At 41.6% G+C, this 16,231-nt stretch overlaps 1 protein-coding gene across 2 annotated transcripts in view; it reads right to left on the minus strand.

Annotated features, from left to right (window-relative positions):
* The window catches only part of LOC142838793 (serine/threonine-protein kinase DCLK2-like), a 62,473-nt gene extending 49,076 nt beyond the window's left edge, over positions 1 to 13,397 (minus strand). Inside the window, exon 1 of one of the 2 annotated variants that reach the window (XR_012908633.1) lies at positions 12,758 to 13,397. The gene's annotated coding sequence lies outside the window, so the exon portion shown is untranslated. The remainder of the gene's footprint in view (positions 1 to 12,757) is intronic. The other variant, XR_012908634.1, reaches the window with a different exon arrangement.
* Positions 13,398 to 16,231: the final 2,834 nt, after the last annotated feature.

Raw genomic sequence — 16,231 nt, forward strand, 5'->3', positions numbered from 1 at the left:
TCTAATCAATCAGCTCTGTTGTCTGATCAAGTGAGGAACACCCCTCCAAAAGGCTCATGAAAATCCTTCCATATGTGTTGTGTAGCATTTTGTTTGTGTTCTGACAAATAAAACTGGCCTGGAGATCCAGGGTGGAGCTAACCACTAGTTGACCATAGGAGCCCGGTGGTGGTGGTAGTGGTGGTGGTTGGGTAGAGACAGAATCTGACCCTTTTAAATGCAGAAAGGAGATGCATAGAAAGCAAATGGTGACTGCTCCCAGTTCTCTGGTCTTCCAGGTTTTTACTCCCATATCTGTCCCCTGGTTTTTATTAAGTGTAGTTGGATTTATGCGTCACCTTTGTAACACAGATCAAGTTTTACTTTAAGTTGTTCAAAGGATTCATTGCTTAAACCATTAGCTTGGGAGAAAGATCTGGAAAACAAGCATGAAAAGACTTTGATCACAGACTGCCTCCAAAAAACGAATAGCTAGCTAGCGGTGCAAAGAAAGCAGAAAGGGTTTTTGAAAAGTTAGAACTGAAACAAATCTAACTCTGCCCATGCCCCCATTGTACCCAGTGAACAGGATAACTGTGGCAGAGAGCCTCGTGTCTTCTTATTATTTCCCCAGGCTCTTTTGAGCCTTCCTGATGACAAAGAGGGGAAAGACAGTTTGAATAATTGCCCTGCAGGGAGACAGGCCATCTCTTCAACAGTATAATTAACTTTTACAGGGAGGAAGGCAGAGTCTGTGGCAGTTGAATCAATGCTATGGACCTATCAGGACAGCACCAGCACCAGCAGAGAACTTATACATGAAAATCGTAAGATTATTCAGGAATTCCATGGGTACGATTCAGATAAAACTCTGACAATTACTGCCCTAAGCTTCACTGAGCTCAAGAGTATATTGCTGAGCTTCAAGACCTGACAGCCAGCCTTCCAGAACTGTAAAATGTGTCGTTGCACTATTTAGCCACATGGTGGCAGCACGCGTCTACTATACTGTCGCCCGGCAAGAGATTCATAAAGAAGTAGGAGTCTGAGAAGACTAAAAGAAATAGTGACTAGGCAAAAACGCTACATTCAGGGAACAAACACTATAGAAGTTCATAGGACAATGAGAGGAACTGCATCCCAGGAAGCCTGTAGCCAGGTGATAAGGCTAAAAGAGAGACTGTTCACTCAGGCCTTATCACCACCTAAGACTCTCTCGACTGAAAGTCTAAGCTATGATGAAGAGAGCGTGGACCTTACAGCCCTCTCCTACTTATCACTTTTTCCTGTTTCTGGTCTGCCTGGTCCCACATTAAACAAGAAATGCTTCTGTTTGGTTTTAATTTTCTGATCACCCAGATGTTTTAAATGAGCAAAGCATTCTGAACTCTTAAGTCATCAGCTTCAGTCAAACATTTCTTCTCAGGTAATCCACATTTTAACAAAAGAAGCTAGGAGCAGGCATCCTGGCTTTTGTTAAGAGCAGAGGCAGCTTGTCCGCAGAGCTATGTGATCAGCTCGGACCGGGCTAATGGCTTTTGTGCCATATCGAAATATGGGCCCACAATCCACTCTCTCTTATTAATTTTAATAAACCCTGTGCTTCTGCAACAAGACAGATATGTCGCGCCTGACTTGGGCAAAGTCCTCATTTACCCAAATTTTCCCGTCATTGGAGCAGGCATCTTTTATGCAAGCCCCTGTCTTAGGCATCTGGGGAGAAGCCTCACACCCGTCATTGACTGCCGACCTCTGTAAAGAGATTAGTGGAGATAAATAAACTTTTAAGGCCCTGTGTATCAGCCATTACTTGTTAGGATGCATCATAATGCTTTATGTATAATTATGCTCCCAAAGACTATATTCTCCTATCTTAAAGGAGAGTAGAATCACCTGAGTTGAAAATGTTTCCTCCGCTGGTACAGAACATCATTCAGAGTTTACTTTCTCAGCATGCGTATCAACTCAACATTCATGGTCAATCTCTCTTTCAGCCAAATCTCAACCGCAGCAACTCACAATCATGATTTTTCCACATCATCAGTCAATACCGTTCTTTAGTTTTCTAATACCGTAACTTCATGTTTAGCCGGTCAAAACCAGCTCTCCCAATTTTCATAATTTCATGTTTGGCAGGTCAAAACCAGCTTTCCCAATTATTGATAATTTCATATTTAGCCGGTCAATACCAGCTCTCCTAATTCGTAATTGCATGTTTAGCCGGTCAGTACCAGCTCTCCAATTATTCATAATTTCATAATTTTCTTTACCATAACTTTATATGAAATTAAAATGACTGGAAACATTCAAAAATTGCTCAAATATAATATGCTTAACCATTGGAGAAATGCAAATCAAAACAACTCTGAGACTCTTATCTCTGTAACGTGACAAAGATCAAAAACTCACAACTTATGTTTAAAGGAAACTCCTCCACTGCTGTTTAATTCTCACAAAATTAGGCAACAAACCATTTTAAAACTCAGCTATCTCTTCTGGGCCTATATACAAAAGATGCTCAACCATACAACAAGGACATGTGCTTAACCATGTTCATAGCAGAATTACTTTATCATACACAGAATCTGAAAACAACTCAAATGAATCTCCTCTACATATATCATGAATGAGATACTCATAAATATTATAAATATTTGAGTAACTCTAATCACACGAGTTGAAAAACTTGTATAACAAGAACTTTGAATCTCTGAAGGAAGAAATTTAAGCCAACAGAAAATTGAAAGATTTCCTATTCTCTTGTAAAGATAGCACCAATCATAGCAAAATTGACCATGTTATTGAAAGCAATCTACAGATCTAATGCAAATGCCCATTAAACTTGTAACAAAATTCTTCACGGATGTTGAAAAAACAATCCTTAGCCTTGTGAGAAAAGACAAAAACTCAGGCTAGCCTGAAAAACCTTAAAATCCTGTACAATCAAGGAACTTCTGAATGCATCACAATCTCTGACTTTAAACTTTACTAGAGGCACAGTACTAAAATCAATCCACCTTGGATACAAATTCACTTGCCTACAAACAGCAGACTATTAACAAAAAGGCAAAATTGTGAAATGAAAAAGCATTTTAACCTGCTTACCTCAGAGGCTACTTTAATTTAAATCTGGCTTTTTCTTTCAGTTGAAGCTGCACTGCAGAGCAGGGAGTAGAACACGGGCTCTCTGTCTGTTAGACTGCCTTCCTGAGCTCTGGCTGGCAGATTTTTTACTAGGTGCAGGGCTCAAGTCACATCCGCATCTAGCAGTCAGGTAGGCCCTGAATTAGCATCTCTATAAGACACCTTCCAAATTACAAAAGAAAGGAAGCACCAAACCTCTGAACTCTTAAGTCATCAGCTTCAGTCAAACATTTCTTCTCAGGTAATCCACATTTTAACAAAAGAAGCTAGGAGCAGGCATCCTGGCTTTTGTTCAGGGCAGAGACAGCTTGTCTGCAGAGCTACGTGATCAGCTCCGACCGGGCTAATGGCTTTTGTGCCATATCGAAATATGGGGCCACACTGAAAGAACCTGTAAACTTCCTACTACTGGGGCTCATTATTGCCACCCAGAGTCCATCAATAGCTAGGACCACCTAGCTGGGATTCAAGACAATAGCAGTGACCAAAATTCCATCATGGTAGTTAGTGTTACCTCTTCAGAGGAAGGTGGGATAAGAACTGGAGGTAGAAATCAACTATACAATTTAGGGAAGAGGCGGCTGGAGAGATGGCTCAGTGGTTAAGAGCATTGTGTGCTCTTCCAAAGGACCCGAGTTCGAGTCCTGGCAACCCCATGGTGGCTCACAACCATCTGTCATGGGGTCTGGTGCCCTCTTCAGGGCACCAGAATATTGTATATAATAAATAAATAATAAATAATAAATATTTGTTTATATTTATATGTATATGTATATAAAATAATATAATAAATAATAAATAAATAATATTTATATTTATTGGTGTTTATATGTATATAAAAATAATATAATAAATAATAAATATTTATATGTATATAATAAATAAATAAATATTTAAAAAAACCAATTTAGGGAAGAAGAAAAACAACTCTCATGGCTCTTTATTGGCTCCCTATTTGCTCACAATCTACTACCCACTGGTGTTCTTGATTGTTAGGCTTGCCCAGAATCCCTCAATAGCTAGAATTGCCCAGCTGAGCCTCAAGCAGTTCCCCAACTAGATGAGCAGAAATCAAATGACTAAGCCAGCACAGCCCTTCCCAGCTCTACCATTCCACCCTAGGGGAACACAGGGTTCTGGTCTGGAATATTGGCATTTTAGTAAAAACTCTTCCAGTCTCTGAGAGCACTTCCTGTTCTTTTCCAAAATATGGTGTTACTTGTATGTGTTCCATTACAGAGTCACTGACCAGTGTAATAAACCCTTTCCCTTATAGCTCAGATATTCTGAAGCCAAACCTAGGTCACAGGCAAACAGCAACCCTTGATAAAGCAAAATTCATCATTTTTCTAATTTCTGGAAAGCTTAGAGGCAAGAAAGTGGTGACATAAATGATGTAATTAAAGTCTAGAAGTGTTTTACCCTAAAAGCATCAACTGCAAGCAATTTCTAAGTCTGTTTTGCCTCTGTCCATGACAAGAACCAACTTGTTCCAAAATTCTATAAAATGATTTTTCATGTTAAACTCTGCTGTTTCTGGGAATGCTAAAAGCTAGAACTCTTCACATATGTGGGAAAAGTTATATTTGGACCTTTCAGTTCTGTACCAGAAAAAAGAGACATTTTTAAAGAACTTTGCCACTGTGGCTTATTTTAAAAAAAAAAAAGGCTTTCTAACTTTAAACATGTTTAAAAGGCCTTCTTTCCCTATACATGTGTTTAAAAGTTCAAGGCTTTTTTCATTGAAAAAAAAAAATCAAAGTTCAATGTGTGTTTAAACAGTATTATGAAATGGCCTGTATTCCTCTTTATAGATTATTTTTCTTAGTCATCTCATTTTAAAATATATGAGTTTTACATTAGGAATTTTCATTTATCGTTTTTCTTTTTCCTTTTTGCTGGGTTGGGACTTGGAGCCACTCAAATGCAAGTCAGGTGTTTATTACTGAGCTACTCCCAAATTCAAGATTGAACCTTTTTGTTTTGTTGGGGTTTTTTTTGTTGTTGTTGTTTTGTCTGTTTGGATTTTTTGTTATTATTTTTTTTGAGGTGGAGTATCTCTGTGTAACCCTGGCTGTACTAGAACTCACTCTGTAGACCAGGCTAGCCTCAAACTCACAGAGATCTCCCTGCCTCTGCCTCATGAGTGAAGGTTGTAATTTTTTAAAGATAATGAAAAATATGGCTATTTGTTTTTTATCCCTGTACCAAAATACCTCCAGGAACCTAAAATGACTAAAGGTTTTAGAGATCCATGATCAGATGGCTTTACAGTATGGGCCTCAGACAAGACAAAAAAGTAGTGGGTGAAGCACATAGCAGAGAAGGCTGCTTACTCAGCCAACAGACAGTAGTAACTGAGAGCTAAGAAGCCAGAGCAAGGCATCACTTCACAGAAATACCCCCACGAGGGGCTGGAGAGATGGCTCAGTGGTTAAGAGCATTGCCTGCTCTTCCAGAGGACCTGAGTTCGAGTCCTGGCAACCACATGGTGGCTCACAACCATCTGTCATGGGGTCTGGTGCCCTCTTCAGGGCACCAGAATATTGTATATAATAAATAAATAATAATAAATAATAAATATTTATTTAATTTATATGTATATGTATATAAAATAATATAATAATAAATAAATAATATTTATATTTATTTGTGTTTATATGTATATAAAAATAATATAATAAATAATAAATATTTATATGTATATAATAAATAAATAAATATTTTAAAAAAAGAAATACCCCCACGAAGCTCCATCTCCCAACAGCCAACCAAACTGTTGTCCCATCAACCAGCTACTCCAGTGATGAGGTTGGAGGCTCTGGCATGTTCCTGCCTCTCCAAACCCCATGTGTTAACAAGCAAGCAGATAGCCTTCGGGTGTGACAACGCTTAATTTAAACCCTTACACCATGCTTCTAAGTACTAAAAACTTACGATTAAATCATGATGTTTGGTACCTAACTTTAAATACCTACAAAAGCATTTATGATGTCTTTCTTTAAACATCTGTGAAGCTGCACTACGTAAACATGCACAAGAGAGACAGGCTGAAACCCAAGCCAGCAGATTATAAACCACAACTTCCCAAAGTTTGTGTCCATTAGACAACACAGATGTCCTTGTAGCCTGTCTGTCAAAAATAAAGGTCCAAAATAAAGTTCAGTATGATATCTACTAACAATGTTAATACGTAAAGAGTATTTACTTTTGAATAACGTTGTTACACTAAACCAGGACTTTAAATTCTCAGTACTATAAATATATAGCCCAAAGAACCATGTTATAGTTGCCTGTGAATCTTAGGATTCTGCCTTCCAATGATCAATCACCAAAATCCCCATTTCTAGATGTGACAACTAAAAGCTGAGTCCAGATATAGCTCTATGTCTCCTAGGACTTAAATAAAATCACTGCTGCTTTAGAAACCATGAGTTAACTTAAATGAAATTCTAAAAGTTGATCTAAGCGATTTTATGAAGACTTTAGATATATTAGTCAATATTACTAATAAATCCAAATCTTATAAATGGAGTCAATACCAATAGGGAATGTAAACATTCTAAAGAAGGAAAAAATTCAAAGCATAATAACAAGGACATGAATGCTGCTATCACATGATACTCATAATGTTTTCAATCTTGAAGCCTTCGGGTCCACGAAAGAAACCAACACCGCTAAAAGTCCACTATTTCAGGATGAAATCAGTGACGGCTTACGGCAAGTTGTCTAAAGGACAATTTCTGTCTTTGTGACACACACCCAGTTAATGTTAAACTAAAACAAACTCAGGTAGTAAGTGAACTAGGACAAAATATGCTTAAGACAGTCTAAAATTGTATAAAGACAGTTCACTAATATGTCTAAGTTTCTTTCTCATTTCTCTTCAAAGGAAATCTGTCATAAAAATACACACATTTTATCAAACACACTACACACTACACCAACACATACACACACGATACAAACACACTACACACACCATACTACACCAAACACATATACATACACACATCATACACACACTACACCACACACATACACACACCAAACACATCGCACACACTACACCACACACATACATTTCTACACAATACACATCACACTAAACCACATACATATACACATCACACACTCCACACTATACCACACTACATCACACGTACCACACACATACATATACACACCATCCACACCACACACACTACACCACACACACATACCTACACACATCACAATACACCACACACACATACACACACATGACACACACCATACTACACCACACATACCACACTAAACCACACACACCATACACACACACATCACAATACACCACACACACATACACACACATGCACACACACACTAAACCACACACACATATACACTACACACTACACCACACACACACACATCACACACACACACTACACCACACACACACCACACACACACATCACAATACACCACACACACCACACACACACATCACAATACACCACACACATACACATCACACACACACACTACACCACACACATACACACACCACACACATCACACATACACTACACCACACACATACACACACCACACACATCACACACACATCACACACCACACACATACATACACACCATCCACACACACACACCTACACACTACACCAAACACATACACACCACACACATCACACACCACACACACATCACACACACACCACACACATACACACACCACACACATCACACATACATTACACCACACACATACACACACCACACACATCACACACACACCACACATACATACACACACCACACACATACATACACACCATCCACACACACACCTACACACTACACCACACACATACGCACCACATACATCACACACCACACACACATCACACATACACTACACCACACACATACACACACCACACACATCACACATACACTACACCACACACATACACACACCACACACATCACACACACACCACACATACATACACACACCACACACATACATATATACAACTAAACCACATACATACACACATCACACACTCCACACTATACCACACTACATCACATGTACCACACATACATATACACACCATCCACATCACACACTACACCACACACACATACCTACACACATCACAATACACCACACACACATACATACACATGACACACACCATACTACACCACACGTACCACACTAAACCACACACACATACACACACCACACACACACACATCACAATACACCACACACACATACATACACATGACACACACCATACTACACCACACATACCACACTAAACCACACACACCATACACACACATGCACACACTATAAAGAATCTTAAAGCAGTTAGACATGGGCATGGGCATAGTGGCACACACCTTTAATCTCAGCACTTGAGAGGCAGAGGCAGGCAGATCTCTTTGAGTTCAAGGCCAGCCTTGTCAACATAGAGAATTTCAGAACAGTCAAGGATACATTGAAATCGTGTCTCAAAAGTACAAAAGAAAAAAAAAACATCAGCAGCAAGTAGTTAGTTTAACCAATCCAGAGAATAAAGAAATTTTATGGAAAAATAAAGTAAAAATGAACACTGCCTAACTAAGGTTTTCATTAATCTTAAACATAGCCCAATTTCTTGCTATTTTTAGAAGAATTATTTACGTGTGTGAGTGCTTCTATTTGCATGTGTGCCTGCACGAAAGAAGAGGGCACCCGTTCCCATTACAGATGGTTGTGAGCCACCATGTGGTGGCCGGGACTCGAACCCAGGACCCCTGGAAGAGCAGCCAGTGCTCTTAACTGCTGACCACTCCTCTAGCCCCAACTCCTTGTCATTTTAAGGCTAGAGATACTGTTCTATTTCTCCTTAAACCATACACCAAACAGAAAATAGCAAGTGAAACCAAAATTTTAAATCACAAAGATAACCACAGCTCCTCAAGAATGGCCTGGGTGCCAAGAATGTAGGATCCAAAAATTGTGTATACAAAAGTCAAATCTATACTTTTTTTTTCAAAAACAATGGATCATGTCAAAGCTTGAAAACATCACTTTCTTTGCACATGAAAAACATGTACGTTAATAAGACCTAACAGGAGATGTAAATATCTGGGTAGGGAAGGTCTACAATCACAGAACTTAGGAGGCGGAGGCAAGTGAATGCATCAAGTCCGAGCCAACGTGGGCCACACAGTAAGACCCTATCTCTGAAGAAAGACCAACTAACCAACAAGTGACCAGAGTAATCCCTGTAGCATTCTATAGCCATCTTCCAAGGTTTCAAAGATCACTTTCAGACTGTTTAACTTCAGGATGATGCAGAATGATAACAACAGCAAACATTTGGTTTCTGATGGTAATGACAACCTCTGAATTACTTTTATTTATTTATTTTACAGCCCGACTGCAGTTTCCCCTCCTTCCTCTCCTCCCATTCCCTCCCCCTCACCTCTGTGCCCCCAGTCTACTGTTTCTGCTGCATTACTTTTTAAGTTGTCTTTCCTATCCTTGTGAGCAAAATAAAAAATACAACACACAGATCTCACTCATTGTTTCTTTCCCTTAGCCTTTTCCTCAACTGTTAGATTTCCCCAAACACAGATGGAAATGTCCAGTATGAAGGAAGAAATGGAATGTTTTCACATTCGGTATTTAACTGGTAGCGATCCATTTTCATGATTCCATGCTGGGCTTAAACTTGCTATGCACAGTCTTTTTTTGTTAGAATTTATTTATTATGTATACAGTGTTTTTCCTACATATATGCTGCAAACCAGAAGAGGGCACCAGATCTCATTACAGATGGTTGTGAGCCACCATGTGGTTGCTGGGAATTGAACTCAGGACCTCTGGAAGAGCAATCAGTACTCTTAACCTCTGAGCCATCCCTCCAGCCCCTATACACAGTTTCTTATGTTTGTTTTTCTGGCTATTTTAGACAAATTTCTAAAATGAATTTATGAATGATTCAAGCAGTAAGACCTTTGAGAGAGTTACAAAAAATTGCATACTGCTTTTCAAAGCTAATAAATTGTACACTTTTATCTCTTTTGACAAGGTCAAATCACTGCATCCTCAAAAACATTGGACATTTTTAGTGTTATAGTATTTGTGTTCTAATAAATAAAGTTTTACTGGAGATCAGAAGGCAAAGCAGCCACCCTAGTCAGCCCCACAGGCCAGGGAGTGGTGGCACATACCTTTAATCCCAGGACTCAGAAGACAGAGTTAGATGGATCTCTTTGAGTTCAAGGCTACCCTGGGCTACAGAAAATCAATCCACAAACAGATCCAGGTGGTGATGGTTCACACCTTTAATCCCAGCTTTTGGGAATCACACACCTTTAATGGAGAGAGGTGAAGACAGGAGCAATATGACTGGGCAGAGAGTAGAATATTTTTTGTTCGTCTGAGAGTTGGTAGAGATAAGATCTCTCTAGTTGCTTGACTGCTTTGCTTTTCTGATCTTCAACTTGAACCCAATATCTATCTCTAGGTTTTTATTATTCGTGCAACAGAAATTTCTCTTCCTAAAAGAAAATCAATTTAAGCACCAAAAGGAAGACCGAAGGACTGTTGGGGGATATCAGGAACAAAGCCCGTGTCTCACCCATACTAAACAAATACTCTACACTGAGTCACAGTCTCAGTACTCAAATGTTTCATCACGAGTTTACACATTTTAAAGGTGACTGCATTTGTCTGTGCTTCAACTGTACAAACTTTTAGTCACTTTTCCAGGATCCCCTAATATTAAGTTGCTATACCTCAACATAAAACTGCTGCTTGACATCCAGAAATTTAGTGTTTATACAGTCCAAAAAACCTTACTTACTGTAACTTTCCCACTATTTTTATTATTGGAAAATTCTTTTCCATTTTGACATAGCTATTGATATAGTTTCAGTGCCTTTGTTAAAGATACTACACATTTCAGACATAGACCTCAGGGAAATAGAGTTGGAACTGACCTGCAAGCCTCCTTCCCAAGGACTAGCTCTAGTAGTACCTGAAGATGCTATGCAAACTGCCAAAGGAAAAGAGAAATCAACATTCCTACCCAGCTATAAAACTTAGGAACCTCAGTGATACACGTGCTTGCACAACCGTGTTGAGCCTTTCACTGTGCTGGTGCTCTGACATGGGGATCAGACAAAAACTATCAGGATCAGTTTTCAGGAAACTGGAGACAGGCAGATGTCTGTGAGTTCAAGGCCAGCCTGGTTTACGTAGTGAGTACCAAGACAGCCGAAGCTATGTAATGAGACCTTATCTCTCAACGATGTTTTCTTCATTTTACTGGCACACATACAGGTTTCTTTTAGTCTTTAAAACCAAATCTCACTTCTAAGACAAAGTGTGAGGTAGTCCCTTCTACTGCTAAATTATATAGAAGACAATTTTAATTATGTTGTCCTGTAGACAGAGCAAGGGTACCATTTGCTAAGAGTAATGGAGAAACTCGGGCACTTTGAGGACTCCTCAGAATAGCTACCTTTTTTCCTTTGGAGGGAAACTGTAAAAGAGAAAGCATCAACTGAGGCCTGTTAGAAATCAGTAACCCTGGCATGCATGCTGCTTAGGTTTCATCAACTGTGACATCGAGAAAATGACTTTAGAATATAAGTTTATGCTGAAATAAGAAAACCACCTAGTTCAGAGATCAGTTTCCTCCCTCTTGTTGTTATGGCTACATGGAATGCACTTTTGCATTACGAAAGATGTCTGAGAGGTAGCATAACTACCAACCACCCGTCCCTTCCTAAAAACTAATAAATATTGCAGAAACTCAAGAATGACCCAACATATTACCAAGTGGTCCTTCTGAGTTGTTGTGCCAGGATTACTAATTTCTAATAGGCCTCTGCTGTCGCTTCCCTCGACCCTAGTTATCCTCTTCAGGGAGAAGGCAGGTGAGATTCATCTTGATTCACCCCGTTGTCGACCAAATGTGGAAAATTCTTTAAGCACGGCTACTTTTCCATTTTGTCTACACACTGAAATCATCTGGGGAACTTTCAAAACCTTAACGCCCAAGTCACACCCCAACCATGCACATCATAATATCTAAGGGGTGGGTGGGGCCAGTCACCTATACTTTAAAAAGTGTCCAGTATGGTCCAAGATGAAGCCAAGGTTGATACCTGCTATGCTGGATCGCCCCTCTTGATTTCGAGTGACTTCTGCCATAAGTGAAATCAGAAAAGCCAACCTGGAGCAAGTCAGAACCACAGCCATGCTCAGAAGGTACAGTGGGATCCCAATCACGGGGACAGCACAAGTGCTGCGCTGAGCTCCACCAAGGGTTACCCCGCGCCTCACTGGAGGACCATGCTTTCAAACAGCTTGCCCTTCCAGCAAAAATAAGTCGGCTAATTTTAAAGGTACCATTTGTCTCTACTCATTAGAATTTTCTTCAAAAAAAAAAGGCAAATCTCTTGAGAAGGACAGAACATGTGTGCACCCTGGCCCAACACGAACAAAGGAGCTCTAAACCCCTGGCTGCCTAGAAAGCACCTGCCAACCTCTAGGCGGGGAAGCGCCCAGCCCACAGTCATTGCACCTGCCAAGCCTTGCCTGCCCCTCCTACCTTCCAGCAGCTCGTCCAACCTGGTGATCCTCCGACTGCCGTCTATGGTGTAGATTGTGCGGACGCCCTGAGGCAGGTTCACATTGTCAGACAGCGAGCAGGTCAGCTCTGTGAGAAGCGAATCAAAGGAACTGAAGCTATCATTGGAGGTGGCAAAGACCAGGCCATTGAAGTAGCAGTCCCCATTCCGGTAGAAGCGTGCCTTCTTGGCCTTCTTCTCAAAGCTTTAGGCCTGCAAAGTCCGCGTGCGGTAGAAGCTGCAGTGTGCACTGTGCGCCGGGCTGGGGATGAGCCCATTGCAATTGGGGCCAGAGATGCTGCTGCCCCCGGAGGAGCTCCCAGCCCCTCTCCACAACCGTGGCCACAGCCTTTTGTCCCGTTCTTCAAAATGCTCCAGCTCAATGCTCCTGGTGCTGGCCGTCGCGGCTGCTCAGAGAAAGCTCTCCACAAATAAATAAATTAATGAAGGAACGTCCCCACAGCCCCAGCCGCAGCGTGCCGTGATCTGGGCGCTCTGGCCTTAAAGCATTGGGACACCTGGCTCGAGCACGAGGGCCTTGCTCGCAGGTGGGCCCCGTTCAGCCCTAGTGATGCCCCACCTCTAGCCACGCCCTAAGTACACCTTTATGGCACAACAGGACTTAATGGGGTTTTGACACTGGCATGATATGCTCCTCCCTCTGGGCCTCTCCGCTGCCGCCCCGTGCCCTCCCTCAGCACCGTGTGACCCTGTTCACCCTCCGCCCCCTCCGCGCCCCGTACCAGCTCCAGCGGCGGCTGCAGGTCACAGGTGGTGCTTTCTCCGCTGTTTATCCACTGTTCTGTTAATATTTCGGCATTTTTTATTTTGCCACAGGGGCCCGGGCATCATGGGAAATCGAGTTCCCTTTGCATTCTGCACATTCACGGACTACAGGCAAAATGGCCGCCGCAGGGAATCATGGGAGACGTAGTCCAGAGCCCCGGGGAGTGGCGCGGCCATCCCTCCGCGACGAGGGGTGTGGGGGCGGGGCGCCCACACGTGCGGACACGCCGCGGGGAGAACCCAGGCCCCTCCCCCGGACCCCAGCCGCGATTAGTACCCAAGAGAGAACAGGGTGGTGGTGGCGCAGGCCTTTAATCCCAGCACTCAGGAGGCAGAAGCAGGTGTATCTCTTTGAGTTCGAGGCCAGGCAGTTCCAGATAGCAGAGCTAAGAGACTTCTGGATTAGGCATTCGAATGTGGGGTCTTCCATTTAAATGAAGTTCGAAGGACAGAGAGAGTGAGGTACGGAGTCCTGTGCATCATTCACAATGATGTTTCCGTGCTGGTCCCAAATCACCACCCATGCGGTTTCTGGAGTCCTTTAGGGGCTGTTCTGAAGTGCACCAACTAGATATTTACTAATGCTAATGGCGTTTGGTTCTTGTTTTGGGTTTGGGGAAGGGGGAACCGAGGGAGCCTTGCCTGTGCATGTGTATTTTAGACATATAGACACCACCATGTCAAAAGACCCAATGCCTCAGTTCCGCGGGAATAGATGAACTTCCCTCCACCCCACCAGCACAGGGAGCTTCAGTGTAGTGATGTTTTGTTTGGTTTTGTGTTTTTTCTTCAGCTTTCACCCCTGATAAGTGACTTCAGCTGTTTCTTATATAGAGCAATTAGAAGCCAGGTGGTAGTGATGCACACTTTAAATCCCAGCATTCGGGAGGCAGAAGCAGGCGGATCTCAGAGGAGGTCACCAGTTTCAGTCAAGGTAAGGGAATACTGTGGGAGTGTGTTGGTCTGTCTATGTGTGACACTGTTCGCCCTCCGCCCATAAAAGCAAGAAGAGTTAAGGGACCCTTCCATTTAAGGTCACTGAGTTCAGACTGGCAAAACCAAGAATCCCATCTGATACCCAGATCACCCTCCCTGCACAAACTCTCATTCCATAGTCTTCAGCTCCTCAAAAACTCATTCAGTCTTCAAAATGAGTTCGATGTGTCAGAGTGTGAAGCCAAACAGAGAACAAAAGATATGTGTTCAGCCGTGCTGTTTCTAATCAACACCCTGGCTTTGGTGCACACCCACCATTAAAATCACATAAAATGGCAATAAAGTTCTCCACAATATATCACTCACAGTATGATCCATTCTTCTGAGTCACTGGTCCTCTTTCAGCACAAAACATGGTATGATTACTCTACCGAGCTGTACCATATCCTAAAGCCTGCAAGTATTAGCCATATACTCATAAAAGGCATTTGTAAGAAGAGTTTGATACAAAGGTAGCTTTTCCATAACTAAATCTCACTGATCTCCCTAGGAAGCACAAATAACTCTAATACCCAAGTGCCAGTATTGAAGTTACCCCAAATTTTAGTGATTGGCCATTAAAGCAAGAAATGTTAAGGGACCCATCCAAGGTCACTGAGTTCGGACTGGCAACTGATACCCAGATCACACTCCCTGCACAAACTCTCATTCTATTGCCTTCAGCTCCTCAAAAACTCGTTCAGTCCTCAGAATGAGTACAATGCCTCTGAGTGTAATACCCAAGGGCCAATATTGCACTGACCCCAAATTTTAGTGATTGGCCATTAAACCTAGAAAAGTTAAGGGACCCTTCCATTTAAGGTCACTGAATTCGGACTGGCAACACCAAGAATCCCATCTCATACACAGATCACAATCCCTGCACAAACTCTCATTCTATTGCCTTCAGCTCCTCAAAAACTCGTTCAGTCCTCAAAATGAGTTCAATGCTTCTGAGTGTGAAGCCAAACAGAGAACAAACAATATGTGTTCATCCGTGCTGTTTCTAAAAAACACCCTGGCTTTGGTGAACAACCAACATTAAAATCACTTAAAAATGCCAATAACTTCTTCCACAATATATAAATTACAGTATGATCTACATCTTATGAGTCATTGGTCCTCTTTCAACACACATGGCATGAATCCTTTACCGAGCTGTACTATATCCTGAAGCCATCATGTATTTGCCACATAATTATAGAAGGCATTTGTGCGAAGGGTTCGAGTCAAAAGGAGCTTTCCCATAACTAAATCTCAACGATCTCTCTTGGAAGCCCAAATAAATGTAATACCCCAGTGCCAATACTGCAGTGACCACAAATTTTTAGTGATTCGCCATTAAACCCAGAAGAGTTAAAGGACCCTTCCATTTAAGGTCACTGAGTTCGGACTGGCAACACCAAGAATCCCATCTCATACACAGATCACCCTCCCTGCACAAACTCTCATTCCATAGTCTTCAGCTCCTCGAATTGGCTATATTACTTGCCTCTTTGATTGCTCTGCTTACACTCTTGAGTACTTGACCAACTACTGCATCCTATTGGAATTCTTCCCTTTCGAAAAGAAGAAGGATCAAATGAAGAAATGCATGAAGGAAAGACAGACAAAAAGAAGAAAGGAAGAAAGAGTGCTGCTAAGGTCAAGACCAGAGAAAAACAGAGATCCTCTCTGCTTCATAAGAAAAACCA

This window comes from Microtus pennsylvanicus, chromosome 20 (assembly GCF_037038515.1).
Source record: "Microtus pennsylvanicus isolate mMicPen1 chromosome 20, mMicPen1.hap1, whole genome shotgun sequence".
Taxonomy (NCBI): domain Eukaryota; kingdom Metazoa; phylum Chordata; class Mammalia; order Rodentia; family Cricetidae; genus Microtus; species Microtus pennsylvanicus.